General features: G+C 55.0%; 1 protein-coding gene and 1 long non-coding RNA gene across 4 annotated transcripts in view; one reads left to right on the forward strand and one right to left on the reverse strand.

Moving 5' to 3' along the window:
- Positions 1 to 4,410, reverse strand: part of LOC105469759 (oxysterol binding protein like 5) — a 79,886-nt gene extending 75,476 nt beyond the window's left edge. For 2 of the 3 annotated variants that reach the window (XM_011721264.2, XM_011721261.2), the window contains exon 1: positions 4,307 to 4,410. The gene's annotated coding sequence lies outside the window, so the exon portion shown is untranslated. The remainder of the gene's footprint in view (positions 1 to 4,306) is intronic. The other variant, XM_071074091.1, reaches the window with a different exon arrangement.
- A 9,746-nt stretch (positions 4,411 to 14,156) lies between these two features.
- Positions 14,157 to 16,408, forward strand: LOC105469755 (uncharacterized). The gene is made up of 3 exons (XR_011610275.1): positions 14,157 to 14,330; positions 15,564 to 15,796; positions 16,344 to 16,408. It is a non-coding gene; the product is annotated as an uncharacterized lncRNA (long non-coding RNA).
- The last annotated feature ends 1,398 nt before the right edge of the window (positions 16,409 to 17,806 follow it).

Raw genomic sequence — 17,806 nt, forward strand, 5'->3', positions numbered from 1 at the left:
TGCTGTCCCCGAGCGCCTGGAGGCCCGTTCCCTCCTTGCTCAGAAGCACAGGGCACTTCCCAAGGGGCCATCCATGGCCGGCAGTCAGGGGCCTGCTCTCTTCAAGCCGGGGTGGTGCTTCTGCTCTGCCAGGTACAGCAGGGCTTACTACAGGTTTGCAAACTCCCCTGGCCTTGGATGAAGGGAAGGCGACCCCAGGCTGGTCACAACGGCAGCCTGACCAGCTGCCTGCCGAGGTGGGGTATGCCCCACATCTCCTCCCTATTTCCCACTTAAACTCCCGAAGAATGTACATAGTTAGAGGGAATACTGTTCAGGTGTTGAGCCTCATCTTTCCCCTTCATCCTTCTCTTCGTGTCAGCAGGGTCAGAGGAGATCGACGGGCCAGTTAAGTCCATCTGCATTCACCAAATAAAATATTAGGCACCCCGAGGAGGTGAGACACCCTAAGGGCTCCATTCCTAAATCAGAGATGATGGGACCCTGGGAAGAGTCACACACACACTCTTGTCCTCGCCATCCTAGGGCATGGAGGAAATGAGCTGGGCACGTCCCACACCAGTCGATGCTGCTGAAACCCGGACATGGTGGGTGGGACTTGCTAGATGGGGGCAGCCAGTCTCAACCTACTGACCTCCCTGGGATGAGACAGTATGCTGGCTTTCCACATGTGCCTCACTTAACCATAGAGCACCTACTGTGTGCCAGCCCCTGGGAAGAGAGCCCGGAGCAGACTTGCAGGCAACCGTGCACGGGGACAGATGCCACGCAGCAGCGGCGCCCACCATGGACCTGGCTTGGCTCAATCGCTTTCTCCATAGGAAGCCATTCAACTAAACAAGATCATTTCAGTATAAATAAAGAGAAAACAAAACACACAGCTGAGAACTGCTTTGGAATGGATATCGTGTCAGGAACAGAGACTCTCTCAGGGGAGGCGGCATCCGAGCTGGGACCTGAATTAGATGGAGCCCACCAAGTGTAGATCCAAGGAGGGGCCAAAAACAGAGGCACAGCCAGTGCGAAGGCCCTGAAGTAAGAAGCCAGGGCTGAGCCTGGACCCCTGGGAGCAAGGAGGAGAGAGGGAGGGCAGGGAAGGGGGAGAGGAGGACATGGGAAGGGAGGTGGAGTGGAGGGGTGTCCAGGGCCTGTGGGGTCTGGAAAGGGGTCAGGACTTACTGAGTGAGACCCATGGCAAATCTCAAAGGGCTGTAAGTAGGCAAACTACATGAAGTGGTTTATCTTTTTAAACACCGTGCTGGCTGCTGGCTGGAGAAGGGCTAGGAAGGCCATGAAAGGGGAACCTTGCAGGTAGCTGATGTGGAGCTCCAGGCAAGAGCTGGTAGGGCCAGGAGGGGAGTGGAGGCCAGCCCTGGAGGGAGCAGCCGGATGTGAGGCGGGCTGGGAGGCCGAGCAAAGCATTTGCTTTCAGCCTGGGTGGCTCTGAGATTTGCAACAAAGGTCCTCTAGGAATTCTAGATCCCTCTAAACCAGCCAACAAGGCTCATGTCCCATCCCCTCCCCATCTCCCACCTCAAGCCCTGGTCCTGAGGACACAGCTGGTGCCCAGGGCTCCATTTAGTGTAGATGCCAGCACAAGGCAACCTCACACCCTCGTGGACATGATCCCAGAGGTCCTGGCTCAGAACAACTGTGATGCTAAGAGAATGACGCGGTCCTCAGTCCAAGTCCTTTGTACTCGACCGCCAAGCCTACCACTCTGCGGCAGCTTCTCTATCTGCCCATACATCTCCACGGGAAAGGTGACCCAGCCGTGGCCAAGACCCAGCCACCAAGGCCGCAAAACCCTTAAAAATCTTGACCAGCCCAGGAGCCCCATCCTCAGGCTGTCAGTTGCCTCCTCAAGCTGCAGGCTCGGTAGGTAAGTCATCAAGCAAAGCTGGCATCAAGAACAATATTCTTTTCCTTTGTGCTGGTCACAAGCAGCACGAGGACATCCAGGGCAGCACGCCTGTCCCTGTTGGGAGGCCAGTGGCCCTCATCTGCACCACCCAACATCTACTCCCCAGCACACCAGTGTGCTCCCTGGGCTGCCCTGCCAACCCTGCAAGCAGTGAGCACTTCTACCCACCTGGCCCTTGGGCTCCACAAGGGGAGCTGCACCTGACGGCTCCCTCCCTGACAGCTCCCTTCCTATCAAAATGACCGGGATCCTTTTGGCACGATGCACCCCTGGGCCTCGGCCCCTCTACAACCCCCTGTCCAGGAGGTCAGAGCTTCCAGCTCCCCAGGCCTCTCCCCAGCTTCCTTCTCTCCCCAGGGAGAACCCTGAGCTGGGTCCACAACATTTCTTAGCTGCGGTCACAGACTCAGATTCACCTGTCCCTTGAACAATAAATGGGAACAGGGTGGGATGCACCTTCTGTCATCTTGGGTAAGTTCTCCACCTGCATGCTGTGCCTGTATGTGTGCAAACGTGTGAGGGCTTAACCATAGAATCAGCAGAGAGCACCAGTCCCCAAAACACAGCTGTCAGACACACACACAGCCCTTCCACCCGCCGGCTTGTCACGGAGTGTTTCTCCCTCCCCCAAGCGTTACATGTCAGATTACTATCAGAGCTCAGAGCAAGGCCAAGATTTCAGGAGAGAAACTGATACCAGGCATTCTCAGCATAGTAAATACAACCCTGGGTGGGGGCGGGGCAGGGGTTCCTGCATTTGCATTCTGTGAAGAGCTGAAAGCAGTTCTTTGAAGAACTTGGCCTATTCATGGCCCAATCTGGACCCAGAAAGGAGCCTCCACTGGACATGCAGGATGGCTGTCCAGGGATCAACATCTGCAGGGCAGCCTCTCCAAGACCAGGCCCAGGACTGCGGGTCAGAGGCTCCTCATCCGGCCCATCTGCTGTGTCACCTTTCCTAAACACCGCCTGGCAAAACAGACACACGCAGTGCCTGCCTCCTGGGCACCCGGGGCCAGCCCCACACGCGTGCAGGCAGACAATAGGATCTGCAGTTCTGGAGCCTGAGGCCTGAAGGGAACAGCCCGGCACCTGACGCCACCCCAGGTTGCCCCAGACCTGCCTGATGCCTGCAAAGCCCCCTCTCACCTGGCAGGTTCAAGGAACAGCAAGGCCCCTGTGTAACAAGGAGGTGGGATAAAAACATGCAGAAGGGCCTTACTCTTGGGGGTGGGGGGCAGGGTTTCTGCTCAGTCCGGGATCAGCCCTGGTGCAGGCAGACCTAAAAGCATCTACCTAGGATCCCAAAGGCTGGCCCACTTCTCCAGAGTTTGGGAGGCTGTATCAGGTGGGGTGGGACCCTTACAGAAGTCTGCCTGTAAAAGGCACCTTGAAGAGACTGGGGCAGACACACAGAGGGGAGCAAGTTACCAAATAGCAAGACACGAAATCCACCCAGCCGCTTCGGCAGGGCAGACCCGCTCAGCCCAAGGATGAGGGAGGGGCAGTGGGCTCAGCCCAGGGATGAGAGAGGGGCAGGTAAGCCCACCCTCCATACCCCCAGGAGTCACCCCAAACCCTAACTCCAGCTGGCTTCTGACAGCAGGCGGCCCAAAGGTCTGGGTGGGGGTCGGGGCGGTGCCTGGGAAGCCCAGGACGGGCCTGTTGCCCGGGGGGCTGCAGACTCCAGCCTCCTTCCTGCCTGCCCCACCCTCCTGCACCTCGCTCCCCGGGAGGAATCTTCAAGTGCACCAGACCCTCTTGAGGACTCAGGCACCTCAACAGTCCCTGAGGCTCCATATCTTCAGGGGGTCAGTGCCCCAGAGATGGGGACTGTGGGCAAGGGTCCTTCCCTAGCCTGTAATCCAGGCAGCCCCTGACTCTGCGGACTCAGACACAGCCGCCCTCCCAAGCCCGCAGCTGGGACGCCAGACTCAGATCCCAGACCCCACGCAGGCTCCTTGGAGCCCGCGTCGGCCGAGGTGGGGACACAGACCCCCGCACTGGCCAGGGTCTGGGCGGTCAGACCCAGCCACCCTCCCTGGCGGTCCCGTCTCCTTTAAGCCCCACCAAGTGGGGAGAGCCGTGCTGGGCGCGCCGCTTCCCACTCGCGGGCCCCACCCGCCCCAACCCACCAGGCGCCGACCCGCCCTGGCCCGGGGCGCCCCCAGGCTCCCCCGCGCACGACCGGCCCCGGCGCGGCTCCCCGCACTGGCCACTGCCGGGGTCCGCGGGGCTGCGGCGCGGGCTCCCGGATCCCTTCGGCCGGCCCCCCGCGGCCCCCGGTTCGCTCCGGCCCTGCCCGGCCGGGCCCTCCGGGTCCTTCCCAGTCCGCCATCCCCCCGCCGTCCCCCGCTGCCCCCCGGGCCGCCGCGCTCCTACCTCCTACCGTGCCGCGAGCTCCGTGCTCCGGGACGGCCGGGCGCGCGGGGGCTCCGCTGGCGGCGCGGGCCCGGCTGCAGGAAATGCCAGCAGATGGTCCCTCCGCGCGAGGCGGAGCGAGGGCGCGGCGGAGGGAGGAGGCCCAGGGAGCCCGGAGGCGGGAGGAGGAGGCGCGGCGGCCGCAAAACCCGGGCCGAATCGCCGCGCGGAGCGGGCGCCGCCCAGGGCCCCCCCCCACCGGCTGCCGCTTCTCCTCGCCCCCCAACCCCGCGCGCGCTCCGGGGCTCACACTCACCCGGGCGGCCAGAGGTCGGGACACTCCGCTGAAAATGGCCAGGAGGCTTGGCGGGGTGGGCAGTGGTGAGTGGGGTCAGCTTAGTGGGGTTCTCCAATTTAGGGGTGCAGGCCCCCAGCCCACCCTAGCCAGAGTGTGAGGCGCCTCCTCTCCCTCTCTGAACCCAAGAAACTGTCGCCGTTTCTCCCCGTCTCAGGAACCATCAGAACACAAGAGGAGCCCCAGACATCTAAGACTATTGTCCTTGCCCCTTACGTGCTAAGAAGGACCCTCAGTCACACTCTGTTTCTAACTGTACGTCTTTCTCAGGACCCTTTTGACAAGAACCTACCCTCATGTGCATTTCTTCCTGTGTTTCCTCCTCACTTTTTTCTACCCCCCAGAGACCCTTTTAGACCCCTCAGTTCTCTTGTATATAAAATACATTCTAATTCCCCTAAACAGCATCCCCAGTGGGAGCTGAGAGGCCCTCCCCTGGCCCCCGGCTCGCTGCCTGTAGACCCTGAATTGGGTGTGAGCCCAGGGTTGGCCCCAAGGTTTGCAGCCGTAGTATACAAGCCTGAGGTGCCCTGCAGGTCCTTCCTATGGTATGCCCCCAAATATCAGAAAAACTGGGAGCTGGGCTCTGGCATCCCCAGATGTAGGTAGACCCAAGAAGGCGCCTAGCCTTTTCCACGCAGAACCTTAAAAGGGACAGAACTGACCCTCCGGAGAGAGCCCCGGGCTCCTCCCCGCACGGAACTGCCACTGACACGCGTGTTTCCACGGTTTCACGCTGCAGGTGCATTCGGGAGGCCCTAAACCTGGCTATCATGGGCGTGTGCAAGACCTCCCAGCAGGGCTGCGGAGGGCGAGCCACCCAGGAAGGCTCCTTCCAGCACCTGAAGGGGGAGTGGCACAGCATGCAGGTGCTCTGCTCACAACAAGCCAGACCCCTTCTCCTCTCAGCCCTGGCCTCGCCCACCCCATTAGACAAGTTGGTGGGTATCCTCCTGTGGATAGCAGCACCAGCCCCTTGTGCGCCGATCACAGGAACCCACGGCTTATGGAGGTGAGTTGGCTACTCGGACTTGCCCTAAGCTTACCCCCAGGGCTAGCCTTGCCATTCCATAGTCACCTTGTGAGGTCTTGGGATGCAGAACTGCTCAGTCAAGATTCTCAGGGCCATGGTGGGACCCTGCTCCGCGTGGCCTGTGGCAGGTGGCCTCTGCCTCTCCAGGAGAGGGTCTGTGCAGCCGGGATCCACAGACACCTGCTGGGTTTGCTCTTTGAAGACTCCGCCCAAAGCTGGGGTGCTGCTGCCTGGTAAATTGCTGGTTGCTGGGGCCAATCCAAAGGGAATTAGGGAAGAAAACAAAGCCCCTATCCCTAGGGCAGAGGTCTCAGGGGCGAAGTATGGAAGGTTGCCAGGTGCTTGATGCTGGCTGTCCGGGGCCTGGGTTTCATGAAATGACACTGCTGAGGGCAGAGGTCAAAAGTCAAAGAGGCACCTGACGGGGTGGGGAAAGGGGCCATAGATGACAGCAGGTTGGGGCTGGGGCGGAGCAGGACGAGGGTCGAGCCTCTCACTGGGTTGAGTGTGACAGCCAGATGACCACACAAGAAATGAAGAACACGCCACCTGCCAGGCTGAGCGACAGGTGTCAGGTGTCTGCCCTGCTTCCCAGCAGGGTCTGCATTTTTCCAGAAAGCCCCATTTCCAGCCTCTTGCCTGGTTTTGGAGAGGCATTGAGCCGAAGAGGTCGCCCCCAACAAGAGGTAGGTCTGAATCCTGCTGCTGCCAGAAAGAAGTTCCATCACCAGACAGTGGCTTGTTCCTCCCAGGCCCCCACTTCCTCTCCTGTCAGATGGACACAGCATCTGTGCCTGGTGGTCAGCGCAGGAAATGAGGGCATGAGAATTCTCAGAGATGGGCAGAGCCAGGTGCCAACGGCACCAGCTTTAGGGGGGCATGCCCAATAGGCCCCACCATCCAGGAGCCCTTGAGCAAGTTTGTGCAACTGGCTGTGCCTCAGTTTCCTCATCTGTAAATGGCAATGATGACCAGAGCAGTTTCCGCTGCATGAGCTTCCGTGAGTCCCCCGTGGGCTAACAGACTTTGCAAGTGCTGGCTGTTGGTGGGCATTGGGGACCATGAGTGAACTATGGGAAGGAACGGCTTGCAGCGCCCAGCTGGTTAGTTTGGAATTTATGGTAATTCAGACAAATATGTCTGTGATAAGTAAGAATTTTTAAAATGCTTTGCAAGCAGAGTGCAATTTAAAATCAGGGCAGTTCCAATCCAAGTCTCCAGAATGGCAGTTCTCTGCTAGGGGTGGTTTTGCCTCCAGTTTCCAGGTGGCATTTGGCACTGCCTGGAGATAGGTGTCCTTGGAGGTTGCTACTGGTGTCTAGTGGGTAGAGGCCAAGGATGCTGCTAAACACGTTGTCATGCACAGGACAGCCTCCACCACAAAGAGTGACCCGGCCCCAAATGCTGGTCATGCAGTGGTCAAGAATCCCTGCCCCAGAAGTGAATACATGTCCACCTGCTGGCATCACTCCTTGGTTTCGGGTGGTTGGTCTAAGCCCCCAAGGCCTCCTGCTGATGGAGCCCCTACCCTGTCCCAGGTTCTTTGCATCTCATCTACTCCTCCTGACACCAACTGAGGGGTGAATAAGATGGCTGTGGGCACCTTTCTTCTGTCAGACCCTTTTCTGAGGGCTTTAGACACTTGGTGCATTTCATCTGTCTCACAAACTTATGAGCTAGTTCTGTCGTGATTGACTCCATTTTACAGATGGGGAAGCTGAGGCACAGCAGGCGAGGCAGTCACCAACCTCTCTGGCTCCAGAACTGTGCTCTGATCCGCTGTGCTCTGCCACCTGGTTCATGATGACGACCCACTGGCTCAGAGGAGACCCCCCAAAGCCCCTGCCCCTTCTGCTACATCTGGCTGCCTCCCTGGAAAGGGCTGGGGTGGCCAGGACACGTGGGAACAGGGCTGGGCCCAATCCAGAGAAAGTGCCACCAACCAGGAAAGCCTTGCTCAGGGCTGCAGCCACTGCAGGAGCCCGCGGGGCTGGGTGTGGCCCCCTGGGGAGAGACCTTCAGCAGGTGTGGGCCTGTAAACTGTCATCGGTTATCTCCTTTAGTCCTTCTCAGCCTGCTTTTTTTTTTTTTTTTTTTTCTGAGATGGAGTCTCACTCTGTCTCCCATGCTGGAGTGCAGTGGCGCAATCTCAGCACATTGCAACCTCCGCCCTCTGGGTTCAAGCAGTTCTCCTGCCTGAGCCTCCTGAGTAGCTGAGATTACAGGTGCCTGCCACCGCGCCCAGCTAATTTTGGTATTTTTTGTAGAGGCGGCATTTCACCATCTTGGCCAGGATGGTCTTGAACTCCTGACCTCGTGATCCATCTGCCTCGGCCTCCCAAAGTGCTGGAATTCCAGGCGTGAACCACCACGCCCGGTCCTTTTCAGTCTTCTGAGGCAGCAATAACCACTTCTCTCCCTTGGACAGATGAGGAAACTGAGGTCCCAGTAGTAAGGGGTGAACCTGGACTTAGGTGGGTCTCCGACCCCTAGCGGGGCACCTGCCCGGTTTCCCTGGGCTGCAGTGGGGAGATCCAGGGGTGAGCCTGGGCTCTGCTGCCCTCCCTGCTACCCTGAGGGCACATCCACCCCCCGGTGTGGTCTTTTGTGGGAGCCTTTGCTGCTAATTCTGTTTCCTCCCCTGTGCAGGGGGATGAGATGACATCTCCCGTAGGCAGTGGGGCATCAGTGAAACTCAAAGCGTCCAGGTAGTCTCCATGGCACAAAGCTAATCACAAGAACATTGCAGTATGTATAGACCATTTGCTGTGCACTTGACACTATGTCCTCAACTTCACGTGACCGGATTGCATCCCCCCGCACTGCCGGCAAGCCTGTGGTTATTAGCATCCCCAGCTTACAGACGCCGAAGTGGAAAGTCAGGGAGGTGATGCCACCAGCTCCAGGCTGGCCACTGAGGAGCGTCCCAGGCAGGACTGGAAGCCAAGCTGGCGTTCAGGTTACAGGAGGCAGGATTTCCCCGCTGTTCTCTCCTTCAGGGCTGGACATGGCTGCCTCTTTGGGCCACCAGCCGTGGGAGGGAGCCAAGTCCTTTCCTCTCCTGGATCCCACAGGGGTGCAGGGGCTGGGGGCCTGAGGAGGAGCAGGGACATACTGGGTCCCCACATGCGTTCCTCCTCCTCTTCCTAGGGAGACTGTGGTGGCGTCTCCCGGGCTGAGTCACAAAGCCAGGTGTGGGGAGCGGGACGGAGCAGTGGCTGTTTTCTGTTCTTTTGGTTTTTTCCTGGGGCAGCCTGCAGGACTCCCTTCCCAGCTTTGGGCCGCACTGTCCACAATGTGTCCTGAGCAGGCCTGCTGCCTGAAGGCTCGCCCCAGCTCTCTGGCTCTGTCTGCCTGTGTGTCTCTGACTCTGTTACTCTGTGTCTCTGTCTGTCTGTCTCTCTCTCTCTCTCTCTCTGATGCACACGTGTGCACACACACACACACGCACACTCACACACACCCCTGTCTTCCAGAAAGCCATATCTAAACCTGTGATACAGGCATTGTAATATGATCATAATAAAAACGGAGTTTCCCACCTCTCTTGGTGACAGTATTTGGACTCCTGCCTGAAAGGAAAAGAAGATGCTATTTATAGGGTCAAAACCTCCGCAGGACTCGGTGGGAAGCTGAGGTGGCTCCAGGGGGCTGTGGGTGCCGCTGAATGGCATTGGATATGTGGGATAAGCTCGTGCTCAGACCTCCCCACGAGCGTGGAGCCAGTCCTCAGAGCTGACTCCGAGGGCGACGGGCTCTGCCTATGGCCCTGCTATGTGCAGCCAGCCCTATGCCATCCTCCACCGCACCTGGTCAGGAGGAGGAGCAGGGCCTCGTGGGCACTGCAGGGAGGTTGGTGATACACCACAGAAACCTCACGGGGTAAAGAAAGACATGCCCAGAGGTTCCCAAAGCTGGCTGGTGCCCAGGTTGAGTGGGGGCAGCTGCTCCGGGGATCTGCTGGCTGGGGGCACTGACTTGGGCTCCAGCCGGGCCTCTTCTCAGGGGTCAGGGGCACACCCAGCTCAGGACCTGGATTTAGGAGCCCCTTGCCTGTCACCCTTGGCCATGGGCTGCATCTGCCACAGTCATGGGCGTCCGCCTGCCCCACGGTGCTGCTGGAGGCAGGGAGGGAGGCTGGGAGGGGGCAGTTCACGGGGGCCCCAGGCTCCTGCTTGGGGCTCAGGGGAAGCTTCTGTCCCCGCTCTGAGGAGGGAGGCAGTGATCCTCCCCGCCCAAGGAGCAGGCACAGCATGTCGGTCAGCTGTGGGTGTGGTGAGAGCCCTGGGTAAGGCCGCAGGGAGCTGGGGGCAGGGTCTCCTCGGTGCTGGTACCTGAAGGAGCAGATCAAGGGGCATCCGGAGCAGACACGTCTCTAAGGGAGGCACATCGTGTCCAAGTTCTCACCCAGGAGGTCCAGTGTGTCCACTTGGAAGGCTGCAGACCCCGCAGGGATATGGCTATCTGAGGGGCAGCCTCCTGGAGCCTGCTCACTCAGGCGGTGCTCCCTGGCACTGACTCCTGAGATCAGAGCTGGGTCCTGAACCTCCCCGTTGGCTTGGGGCTGAGGACCTGCTGCAGGAAAGCAGGGCCCTCCTGGGACACAGACAAGGAGGAGAGGGCTGAAGGCCTGAGAGGCTAAGGCCTGCCCCCTGCATCCTGGGTGCGTGTGCCCCTCAGGAAGAACTAACAGCACCTGCCATAAGCCAGAAGTACGCAGGGTCACCTCACCTAGATCTGGCTCCAAGTTAATGAGACCTGGAGCCTTCCTAATAAGTTGCTGACACCCCATGAGGACGACCCCATCCCTGACTTCAGAATGCTGGTGCTCGAAGACACGCAGTGACCTTAGTGGATGTGGTGACCAAATAAAACCCCGGTGTTTCTCCTCAACCCTCAGACCAACTGTAAACAGGTGTGCTCACTTCCCGGAACCACCAGAACAAACAGCTGCCACACGCCAGGGGGCTTGAATCAACAGGAATTGCTTCCCCCACAGTTCTGGGGGCTGGAAGCCTGAAATCAAGGTGTCAGCAGCTGGGTTCCTTCTGGAGGCTCCGAGGGAGGGTCCTTCCCTGCTTCTCCCCAGTTTCTGGTGGCTGGCAATCCTAGGCACTCCTTGGCTTGGAGATGCGTCCCTCCAATCTCTGCCTCCGTCCTCAGCCATGGCATCCTTCCCTTTCTGTGTCTATGTCTCAAATCTCCATCTCCTTTCTCTTATAAGGGCACCAGTCGTAGGATTTAGGGCCCACTGGGGTAATCCAGGATGATTTCATCTCCGAAAATCCTTCCTTTGATTACATCTGTGAAGACCCTATTTCCAAATAGTGTCACATTCACAGGTACTGGGGGTTTGGCCCTGCGCAAGGTAACCTTGGCAGTGTTGTGTTGATTTTCCCATTGAATGCCGTTGGTTTTGGTGAGCCGGTTGAACTTCTTTCCTGTCCTAAATGCTTGTGTTCTGGGTCTCTGTTGAGTGCACAGCCTCGGGGCCTGGAAGCCTCGATGGAGCAGATCCTGGCTCTGTGCCTCAAGCTGGAGGCTGTTCTGGCCCCTACTAATGGAGAGGGTTGAATGGGGCGGTCAGCACCTCCCGGGAGCAGTGGAGGGTCTATGCTTTTGCTAGAAGCTGCCCTTTTGGCTTGCTGATTTCTAGCCAGGAACAACTGGGTACCCCGAGGAGCAGGATTTTGGCAAGTGCACATTGGGGTGGAAGGCTGGCTTCCCTCCAGGGATCTTCAAACTGCCCTCGGGAGGATCATGGGGAATCTAGCACGTTCTGTCTTCCATCTGTTGGGGAAGGCCTGGGGCTGCTTCCTGGTGACACACAGTGAATGGGTGGGGAAAGGAAATGACTGCCCCAAGGCAGGATCTGACCAAAGAATCTGCAGTCTTAGTGGCCACCCTGTGATGCCCAGGAGAGATGCCGCCTTTTCCTCTCAGGATACAGAAACCCAAGACTGCAGAATCGCATGGCCAGGTCTGTGGGGTAGGAGGGGAGTCCCGGATGCTGCAGACCCTGCTTGTACTCACAGGGCCACCACTGAGAAGTCACTTTCTTACGGAATTGGGGTTGGTTGGCAGGTGTAACTTGTGCACTGAGAGGCAGATGGAAAGGCCCTAAAGATGACCAAGACCTGGAGGGAGGGTCACCCAGGACTCAGGGCAAGTCAGTATTGGGGCACGCATGACCTGCGGCTCTCCTGTCACCCCTGCAGGAACAACGAGACAACCCACAGCTGGAGATGGCTACTCATTTTTTTTTTTTTTTTTGAGACAGAGTTTCTTTCTGTCACCCACGCTGCAGTGCAGTGGCATGATCTTGGCTCACTGCAACCTCTGCCTCCCGGGTTCAAACGATTCTCCTGCCTCAGCCTCCCGAGTAGTTGGGACTACAGGCATCCACCACCACGCCTGGCTAATTTTTGTATTTTTAGTAGAGACGGGGTTTCACCACATTGACCAGTCTGGTCTCGAACTCCTGACCTCCGGTGATCCACCTGCCTCGTCCTCCCAAAGTGCTGAGATTACAGGCATGAGCCACCATGCCTGGCTGATGGTTACTCATTTAAGAGGAGCTAGAGCAGTGATTTTGAGTGTGTGCCTGGAGTCTCCCAAGTGGACAGACTCAGCCTCTTGGGGTCCTTGAGACCCTTTCAGGAGTCCAAGAGGTCAAACTTATTTTCATTGTAATACTAGGATGCTATTTGCCCTTTCCACCCTTGTTCTCTTACAACGTACAGTGGAGTTTTCTGGAGGCAGCCCGTGTGTGATATTGCGACGGAGAGAATACAGAAGCAGATGCAAGGATCCAGCTAGCGTCTGTTAAGCCAGGCATTAAGGAGACTCACAAAAATGGACAACAATGCCACTCTTTTCATAAAATATTTTTGTTTTGTAGAATATGGTTGGTTCTCATAAATAATGTGTTATTTACATTAACAATGTAATGGATTTATAGTAGTTACTTTTTAAATGAATAATTAAATGCAGATTTTAAAACATTTGGTGAATACTGATAGACATAACCTACAGAAACAAATGTTCTTTGTGGTTCTCAGTAATTTTTTAAGACTATAAAGGACCCTAAGACCAAAAGGCTTGCAAACCATGGATGTAGAGGATGCTGGAAGGCAGAGTAGGGATTCCAGTATGATGTGCTGAAGAGGGGTTGGGCTTTGGGGTCAGAGCTGGGTGTGAATCTAGGCTTTGCCATCCTCACCTATTCCTCTACTACCATTGTTACCTCAACCTCCACCATCATTATCACCACCAGCACCGTCATTACCGCATCAACCATCATAGCTTTCATCATCATAATCACCGTCACCACCACCACCATCATCATCATCACTATCCTCACCATCACCATCATCGCCACCACCATCATCAACCATCATTGCTTTCATCACCATCACCATCATGATCACCATCACCATCTTCATCATCATCACCATCATTACCATCATCATCATAATCACCATCACCATCATCAACCATCATTGCTTTCAATCATCATAATCACCATCACCACCACCATCATCATCATCATCACTATCCTCACCATCACCATCATCACCACCACCACCATCATCACCACCACCATCATCAACCATCATTGCTTTCATCACCATCACCATCATGATCACCGTCACCATCTTCATCATCATCACTATCATCACCATCATCATCATAATCACCATCACCATCACCATCATCATCATCATCACTATCCTCACCATCACCATCACCACCACCATCATCATCATCACCATCATCAATCATCATTGCTTTCATCATCATCATAAACACCATCACCACATTCATCATCATCATTATCACTATCACTATCATCATCACCACCATCACCATCATCACCACCACCATCATCATCAGCCATCATTGTTTTCATCACCATCACCATCATAATCACCATCATCATCATCATCATCACTATCATCATCACCACCACCACCATCATCACCATCATCACCACCACCATCATCAACCATCATTGCTTTCATCACCATCACCATCATGATCACTGTCACCATCTTCATCATCATCACTATCATCACCATCATCATCATAATCACCATCACCATCACCATCATCAACCATCATTGCTTTCAATCATCATAATCACCATCACCACCACCATCATCATCATCATCACTATCCTCACCATCATCATCATCACCACCACCATCATCATCATCACCATCATCAATCATCATTGCTTTCATCATCATCATAAACACCATCACCACATTCATCATCATCGTTATCACTATCACTATCATCATCACCACCATCACCATCATCACCACCACCATCATCAGCCATCATTGTTTTCATCACCATCACCATCATAATCACCATCATCATCATCATCACTATCATCATCATCATAATCATCTCTTTCATCACCATCATCATCTCCTTCATCAGTATTACCATCACCATCACCAGCATTACCACAATGCCACCACCATTTCCATCATTACCACCACCATTATCATGACTATTCTCACGATTACTGCCTCCCTTTGGCTGAGCATGAGCTGTGTGCCAGACACTGTGTCAGGTCTTTATAAGTCATTTTCTCTAATCACCATAGAATTCTACCAGGCAGGTAGTATTATCCATTTTTACAGGTGAGGAGACTGAAGCTTATAAAAGTTAAATTGCTTGGTGGAGCATGCTCTGAATATCAATCTGTTTGTCTCTGTTCTCTCTGATCCTGGGAAGTTACTCGAGCTTGGTTTGTCTCTATTTGTTGCTTGTTAGTTGGGAATATTGCTAATGTTAATAGTTTATCTGAATATCTACTAAGGACCAGGCACTGGCTATGTGCATGTCAACGTTAACACAATCCTCTTGATCATGTAAAACAGGCATTAAAATTACACCCATCTTGGGGTGGGAGAGTCCCATGTGAAAAGCATCATCCCCCAGGCATGGCACACTGTGGCACTGGGTGAATGCTCACCCCTGTTGTCACAGCTGCCCCAGCTGTAAGACTTGCATGGGGGAGGTGGCCAGGCCTATGGAAGACAGCAGAGTGGGGTGTGGCAGGGTGAGGTGCAGGCTAGTGATAGTGAGGCGTCGTCCCACCTCTCAGCTCTGCTCTGTTCTTTGGGCTGGGGATACTTGCAGGCAGGCCCATGATGCTCCCTCTCCATAATCACTTATTTTTAGAGTACCTATTGGGTGCTAGATAGTGTCTAGGCATGGGGACATGGCTGTGAAGGGGACAAACAGGACTCCCGCCTGCATGTTGCTCAAACTTTTGTGAGAAAGACAGAAAATGAGTGCATGAACACAGCCCCAGCGACATTGGAAGGAAGGAAAGCCAGTCCGGGGCAGGAGGTAGGAGGAGGCATGCAGTGTTGAATGGGCTTGGAGAGGGGGGCCAGTGAGGACTTTTTCTGGGGAGAGAACATTTGAGCAGAAACCCTCATGAAGCAAGGGAGTGGGTGAGCCACAGCACCTCAGGGTTAAGTGTGTCCCAGGCAGAGGAAACAGCAGGTACCCAGGCACCAGGAAGCCATGAGCTTGGTGTGTTCACATAATGGCCAGAGGCCAGGGTGGCCAGGGGGAGGGAGAAGGGCAGGAAGTAGATCAGGGAGGTTGCAGGGGCCGTCACACCTGGCTTCCTGTGCCCCATGTGGAGTTTGATTTTATTCTGATTGTGATGGAAGCCATTTAGGGAGTTCTGAGGAGGGAATGTGATGGTCTTTGTTTTTGTTGTACAGACAGAATGGAGACAGGAAGTCTTGTAAACAGAGTCAGCGTTGTTTCGGGTTGTTTTGTGGTGCTTGAATGGGAGGTCAGGAGAAGTGGACATATTCAGGTACATTTTGAAGTAACATGATTTATGCCTCCAGTGTTGGAAATGATATGAAGATGAAATACAGCATGGCAAATTGGCGCTACGTGTGAAGGGGCGGAAACTGCACATGATGGAATAATTTGGTGGAAAAGACTTCCTAAATGTTTCACCTGCATTTTCACTTCTTCTGTGATCTTTGAAACATTTGCTGCACTTGGAGAGTGGTTGTGGCCTACAAATTATGTCTTTGCTGTCCATTTGCAAGTCTGGTCTTGGTCAGCAGTTGCAGTTAAGTGATATCTGCTTTCACAGCCTTAATAATAATTAGCTTTAAATCTTTAATATTCCATCGTTCAGTACACTTATCACGGCATTTTTGCAAGGGATCACTTTCACAGCTCTGTATCATTACGTTGTGAGAAACACAGTAAGAAGGAATATTTGACTTCCCCAGTACCAGATCTATACTAAGCTTCTCCAGCGAGACAGAACTGATAAGATAGGTATACAGATATAAGAGCGGGGATTACCCTGGGGAATGGACTCATGCGATTATGGTGGCTGGAAAGTCCCATGACAGGCAAGCTGGAGACCCCGTAATGCCAGGGGCAAGGCTCAGTCCAAGTCCAAAGGCCTCAGAACCAGGGACGCCAGTGGTCCAGTGGTCTCTAACTCTGAGTCCACACAAGCCTCAGGACCCCAGGGGGCTGCTGATGTATGTCCTGGGGTCCGAAGCTGGCAACCCTGGATTTCTCATGTCCAAGGCAGCAGAAGAAGAGTCTGTCCCAGCTCTCAGAGAAAGACTGATTTCCATGTCTGTATTTACTCTTTCTAGGCCCTGGTTGACTGGATGGTGCCTGCCAACACCGAGGGCTGATCTTCCCCTGAGTCCACTCAGACTCACGCGTGAGTGAGTGAAGTATTATCAACTCTGAAATAGGGGCGATAACTAATAACAGGGTGGAAATGCACTTGTACGATGCCAGCACAGAAGGTTTGTCAGGGAGGACATTCATTCCTGCTATTCTCAAGTTTTGTGATGAAGCAAGTGCATTTAGATGCTGCTTAGCTGAGAATGTTTCCATCTCCTCTGGAAACACCCTCATGGATACAACTGAACTACTGTTTTACCAGGTTTCTGGGTACCTCTTAGCCCAGTCAAGTTGACACCTAAAATTAGGTCCACAGGTCTACCTCGCAGTTCTGCCCAACACGGTGCAACTGTCCTGTGTACAGACAGACAGGCACCAATCCTTTCCCCAGGACTCAGCTTTCAGGATTTTGGCATTCAGGATTTTGATCTGACATGAGGGATTTTCGACTTAGGGATTTCAGCATTGCGGATTACGCAGTTCAGGATTGTGTCTTTGGGGATTATGATTGACACCGAATACAACTATACCTCAAAAAAGGCATAAGAAGGGAATGCTGAAAAAAAGATCCGGGCCCCCTCAAAAAAGGCGTATGAATGGAATGGTGGAAAAAGGATCCAGGCCCAAGAGCAGCCCGTGCTCAAATCCTGTCTAATGCACAAACCACATTTGCTTGCTTTCAAATAGTTGCTTATTACTTATATGTGATTAAAAAAAAAAAAAGCAGTAGGCATCAAAAACACTCCCGAGGTCGCCCTTTCCAGAGACACTTTCTTCCGGTCCTGGCATGCTGGAGTCTGGTCGCCAGGGCTCTGCTGGGGGCCCCAAACTCTCTGAAGACGTGCTTTCTGGCTCATGAGGTGGGGGGCCCACAGATGTTGGTCATCTGTGGAGGGTAGCAGAACAGCCCCAGGGCCAGCTCAGAACCGGGGAGCCATCGATTCTGGCAGGTGAGGACTGCCCGAGGGCCTCTACAGGCCGGGCCAGGGGCTGGATGGGTGCAGCCACTTCAAAATCCCTGAAAGCAAATGTGGAACCTCGAGTGAGTGTCCTGCTGGGAAATGACCACAGCCTTGTCCTGAGCTGGGTGAGGGTGGGTCTGTCACCGCAGGGCTGAGGGGCACCTCTGTGTGCTCCTTGCCAGAGGAGCTTGGCAGCAAGTGTGGGGTGGCCCTCCTAGACAACAGCAGCTCTGGCTTGGGTCTGGCCCATCCCCAGACACAAGTGCATGCAGGCAAAGGCCAGGGGTCAGGTCCTGCCCAGTCATTGGTCTCCTGAGCTGTTGGGTGCCAGGTGTGCCCTGTGATAGGACAGCGGCAGAGCTCAGCTGCTCCACCTCGTACTCTGGCCAAAGATGAAGGGGCACACAGTGGCCCTGTGGGGCTGGGGGACAGCGCTGCAAGCCTTGGCTATGGCGGGGCAGGGG

This window comes from Macaca nemestrina, chromosome 12 (genome assembly GCF_043159975.1).
Source record: "Macaca nemestrina isolate mMacNem1 chromosome 12, mMacNem.hap1, whole genome shotgun sequence".
In the NCBI taxonomy this organism is placed as follows: domain Eukaryota; kingdom Metazoa; phylum Chordata; class Mammalia; order Primates; family Cercopithecidae; genus Macaca; species Macaca nemestrina.